Source organism: Arachis ipaensis, chromosome B5 (genome assembly GCF_059453495.1).
Source record: "Arachis ipaensis isolate K30076 ecotype BB chromosome B5, ASM5945349v1, whole genome shotgun sequence".
Classification (NCBI taxonomy): domain Eukaryota; kingdom Viridiplantae; phylum Streptophyta; class Magnoliopsida; order Fabales; family Fabaceae; genus Arachis; species Arachis ipaensis.
Window position 1 is genome coordinate 105,845,160 of NC_142440.1, and position 5,671 is coordinate 105,850,830.

The following is a 5,671-nucleotide window of genomic DNA, read 5'->3' on the forward strand; positions in this document are numbered from 1 at the left end:
CTCTTACATTGATATGATCAAATCTTCTATGCCACAAATTACAAGCTTCTTTACTTTCAACCGCAATCATACTATCTTTTGCAATCATGATATGCCTCACATACAAATCTAAAGTATTTTTTTCTCGAGTCACAACCAAGTTGCCTTTATTGAGATTCTATTGTCTCAAGCTAAAAGTGTTAACAAAGTCTTCATTATCAAGTCTTTTAACTGAAACAAAATTCAAATGAACATCTGAAGTATGTCTAACATCTTTGAGTAGCAACTTCATTTTGATATTTGTCTCAAAGAAAATATCTCCTACACTAATCACCTTGGCCAAGCCATCAATAACCATCTTAAACACTCCAAAATTATATGGAGTATAATAAATAAATAACTCCTTCTTCAGTGTAACATGTATTGAGGCACCATTATCAATTACCCAGATGAACTCATCATTAAGAAAAAGATTGACCTTATACTCACAATCGACAATGAAAAGATCATTTGAAATAGAAGATACGCGATTATTACCATCTTTCTTTTTTCTGCATACGTTTATTCTCCTTTTTCTGAAGAAAATAAATTTCTGAATGTGGCATCTTTTATGACAGTATGACATTCAAAATTTTGTATCATAACCTAGATTTATTCCTTATTTTACCTTTATCCTTTTGATTTTTGTTTAGATTTCTCCCCCTTATTTTCAAGGACTAGGCATTTCAGGTTATGGAGTAACATTTCAGGTTGTGATGAAGAACTCTGAGTCTTTTCACCTCTTCATTTAAAATTCTACCTTTGACAAGTTGCACGGTCACTTTACCATCTGATAGAATATTTGGCGACCACAATCCTTGAATCTCATTTCAAGCTTGATTCCCATACTTGAAAACTGATCAAGAACCCCTTGAAATTCAACATGTACAATTTATTATTACCAAGGATTCACTGTGATGTCACATAGCTTTAGCATAAGTCTCATTAGCACTTTGATTGTAAACATTATCATCCACCAATTGTAGAATAAAGGTACAAACTTGTTGATGTTTAAACTATCATTCTTTGTTTGTTCTTTACTCTAACTTCTATGTAACAAACACGAGTAAATGTAGATTTTTACAAACAAAAATTTTCTATCTTATCTTTTCATAGATGGTAATTAGTGTCATTCACATTTATCATCCTACAAGTATTATTATCCTTGATGAGCGGATAATTTATACGCTTTCTGGCATTATTTTTAGTATGTTTTTAGTAGGATCTAGTTACTTTTAGGGATGTTTTTATTAGTTTTTATGTTAAATTCATATTTTTGGACTTTACTATGAGTTTGTGTATTTTTCTGTGATTTTAGGTATTTTCTGGCTGAAATTGAGGGACTTGAGCAAAAATCAGATTCAGAGGTTGAAGAAGGACTACTGGTCCTGTTGGATTCTGACCTACCTGCACTCAAAGTGGATTTTCTGGAGCTACAGAACTCAAAAAAGCGCGCTTCCAAATACGTTAGAAAGTAGACATCCAGGGCTTTCCAGCAATATATAATAGTCCATACTTTGGCCTAGTTTCGATGACGCAAAAGGGCGTTGAATGCCAGTTCTACGCTGCAGTCTGGAGTTAAACGCCAGAAATACGTCACGAACCAGAGTTGAACGCCAAAAACACGTTACAACTTGGCGTTCAACTCCAAAAGAAGCCTCTGCACGTGAAAAGCTAAAGCTCAGCCCAAGCACACACCAAGTGGGCTCCGGAAGTGGATTTATGCATCAATTACTTACTTTTGTAAACCCTAGTAGCTAGTTTAGTATAAATAGAACCTTTTACTATTGTATTAGGCATCTTGGGACGTTTAGTTCTTAGATCATGGGGGCTGGCCATTCGGCCATGCCTGAACCTTTCACTTATGTATTTTTCAACAGTAGAGTTTCTACACTCCATAGATTAAGGTGTGGAGCTCTGCTGTTCCTCATGATTTAATGCAAAGTACTACTGTTTTTCTATTCAATTCAACTTATTTCGCTTCTAAGATATCCAGTCGTTCCCAAGAACATGATGAATGTGATGATTATGTGATGCTCATCATCATTCTCACTTATGAACGCGTGCCTGACAAACACTTCCGTTCTACATGCAAACATGCTAGAAGGAATATCTCTTAGATATCTAATACAGGGGACCGAGTCCGAGTTATTAGTATGTTCGTGGTATAAGTTAGAACCCATGGATGGCCATTCCTGAGATCCGGAAAGTCTAAACCTTGTCTGTGGTATTCCAAGTAGGATCTGGGAAGGGATGGCTGTGACGAACTTCAAACTCGCGAGTGCTGGGCGTAGTGACAGATGCAAAAGGATAGTAAATCCTATTCCAGTATGATTGAGAACCTCTAGATGATTAGCCATGCCGTGACAGAGCATTTGGACCATTTTCATAGAGAGGATGAGATGTAGCCATTGACAACGGTGATGCCCTTACAGACAGCTTGCCATGGAAAGGAGTAGGAAGGATTGGATCAAGACAGCAGAAAAGCAGAGGTTCAGAGGAACGAAAGCATCTCTATACACTTATCTGAAATTCTCACCAATGAATTACATAAGTATTTCTATCTTTATTTTCTGTTTATTTATTATTATTATTCAAAAACTCCATAACCATTTGATATCCGCCTGACTGAGATTTACAAGGTGACCATAGCTTGCTTCATACCAACAATCTCCGTGGGATCGACCCTTACTCACGTAAGGTTTATTACTTGGACGACCCAGTGCACTTGCTGGTTAGTTGTGCGAAGTTGTGAAGTTATGTTTGGACCATGGTATTGTGCACCAGTTATTGACGCCATTGCCAGGGAGAGAATGAACAACAAATTTTACAACCTCAGAGTAACAATTTCGCACACCAAGTTTTTGGCGCCGTTGCCGGGGATTGTTCGAGTTTGGACAACTGACGGTTCATCTTGTTGCTCAGATTAGGTAATTTTCTTTTTGTTTTATTTTCAAAAATTTTTCAAAAATCTTCAAAAATTTCTCCTTTATTTTTGAAAAAAAAAATAAAAAAATAAAAATTCTTTTCAAAAATTTTTATTATGTTCTTCAGAATTTTTAAGAATGAATTCTAGAGTTTCATGAAGCATGTGAAACATGGCTGGCTGTAAAGCCATGTCTAAATTTATTTGGACTGGGGCTTCCAACCCAACATTATCAAGAGCAAGCTAATCCACCTGCTGCTATTCCTGATCCACCTGATTTACATGCTAAAGCTTGACTGGCTATTAAGCCATGCCTAACCCTCAAATTGGAGCTTTAGACTAAAGAGCACAAGATTCCTGGAATTCATATTAAAAATTTTGAAATCCTTATTTTTCTTTTTCAAATAATTTTTGAAAAATACAAAAAAAAATTTATAAAATCATAAAATCAAAAATATTCCTGGAATTCTTGCATTTTTCGAAAAAAAAATCATGCATTCATGGTGTTCTTCATGATCTTCAAGTTGTTCTTGATAAGTCTTCTTGTTTGATCTTCATATTTTCTTGTTTTGTGTCTTTTCTTGTTTTTCATATGCATTCTTGCATCCATAGTGTCTGAACATGAAAGATTTTTAAGTTTGGTGTCTTGCATGTTTTCTTTGCATATAAAATTTTTCAAAAATAAGTTCTTGATGTTCATCTTGACATTCAAAGTGTTCTTGGTGTTCATCTTGACATTCATAGCATTCTTGCATGCATTCATTGTTTTGATCCAAAATTTTCATGCATTGAGTCTTTTTCATGTTTTTCTCTTTCATCATTAAAAATTCAAAAATAAAAAAAAATATCTTTCCTTTTTTCTCTCATAAATTTCGAAAATTTGGATTGACTTTTTCAAAAATTTTTAAAAATCAATTGTTTCTTATGAGTCAAATCAAATTTTCAATTTAAAAATCTTATCTTTTCAAAATCATTTTCAAAAATAAAATCTTTTTTATTTTTCTTATTTATTTTCCAAAATTTAAAAATATTTTTGAAAAATCTTTTTCTTAATTTTACATCATATTTTCGAAAATATCATCAACAATTAATGTTTTGATTCAAAAATTTCAAGTTTGTTACTTACTTGTTAAGAAAGATTCAAACTTTAAGTTCTAGAATCATATCTTGTGATTTCTTGTGAATCAAGTCATTAATTGTGATTTTAAAAATCAATTCTTTTTCAAAACTAATTTCAATCATATCTTTCCAAAAATATCTTTTTATCTTATCTTTTTAATCACGTCTTTTTAAAACATATCTTTTTCAAAAATTTGATTTTAAAATATCTTTTCTAACTTCTTATCTTCTTATCTTTTCAAAATTGATTTTCAAATCTTTTTCAACTAACTAATTGACTTTTTGTTTGTTTCTTATATTTTTCAAAACTACCTTACTAACTCTCTCTCTCTAATTTTCGAAAATCTCTTCCATCTTTTTCAAAATTTCTTTTTTTTACTAATTGTTTCAATTTTTAATTTTAATTTGATTTCATTCCTAATTTTCGAAAATCACTAACACTTTTTCAAAAATAATTTTCGAAAATCCTTCTCTCTCATCTCTTTCTATTTATTTATTCATCTACTAACATATCTCCCTCACTCACCAAAAATCCGAACCCTCTCTCTCTCTGAGTTTAGATTTTCTCTTCTTCTTTTCTTCTACTCACATAAGGGAACCTCTATACTTGGGCAAAAAGGATCCCTATTATTATTATTTTTCTGTTCCCTCTTTTTCATATGAGCAGGAGCAAGGATAAGAACATTCATGTTGACGCAGACCCTGAACCTGAAAGGACTCTGAAGAGGAAACTAAGAGAAGCTAAAATACAACAACCCAGAGATAACCTTACAGAAATTTTCGAACAAGAAGAGGATATGGCAGCCAAAAATAATAATAATGCAAGGAGGATGCTTGGTGACTTCACTGCACCTAATTCCAATTTACATGGAAGAAGCATCTCAATTCCCACCGTTGGAGCAAACAACTTTGAGCTTAAACCTCAATTAGTTTCTCTGATGCAACAAAACTGCAAGTTTCATAGACTTCCATCTGAAGATCTTTTTCAGTTCTTAACTGAATTCTTGCAGATCTGTAATACTGTTAAGACTAATGGAGTAGATCCTGAAGTCTACAGGCTCATGCTTTTCCCTTTTGCTGTAAGAGACAGAGCTAGAGTGTGGTTGGACTCTCAACCCAAAGATAGCCTGAACTCTTGGGATAAGCTGGTCACGGCTTTCTTAGCCAAGTTCTTTCCTCCTCTAAAGCTGAGCAAGCTTAGAGTGGATGTTCAAACCTTCAGACAGAAAGAAGGTGAATCCCTCTATGAAGCTTGGGAGAGATACAAGCAACTGACCAAAAAGTGTCCTTCTGACATGCTTTCAGAATGGACCATCCTGGATATATTCTATAATGGTCTGTCTGAATTAGCTAAGATGTCATTGGATACTTCTGCAGGTGGATCCATTCACCTAAAGAAAACGCCTGCAGAAGCTCAAGAGCTCATTAACATGGTTGCTAATAACCAGTTCATGTACACTTCTGAGAGGAATCCTGTGAGTAATGGGACGCCTCAGAAGAAGGGAGTTCTTAAAATTGATACTCTGAATGCCATATTGGCCTAGAATAAAATATTAACTCAGCAAGTCAATATGATTTCTCAGAGTCTGAATGGAATGCAAGCTGCAT

The 5,671-nt window shown here is 33.9% G+C and overlaps 1 non-coding gene across 1 annotated transcript; it reads right to left on the minus strand.

Annotated features, from left to right (window-relative positions):
* Nucleotides 1-5,256: 5,256 nt before the first annotated feature.
* Nucleotides 5,257-5,364, minus strand: LOC148565264 (small nucleolar RNA R71). Its single transcript, XR_015884110.1, has one exon. It is a non-coding gene; the product is annotated as a small nucleolar RNA R71 (small nucleolar RNA).
* Nucleotides 5,365-5,671: the final 307 nt, after the last annotated feature.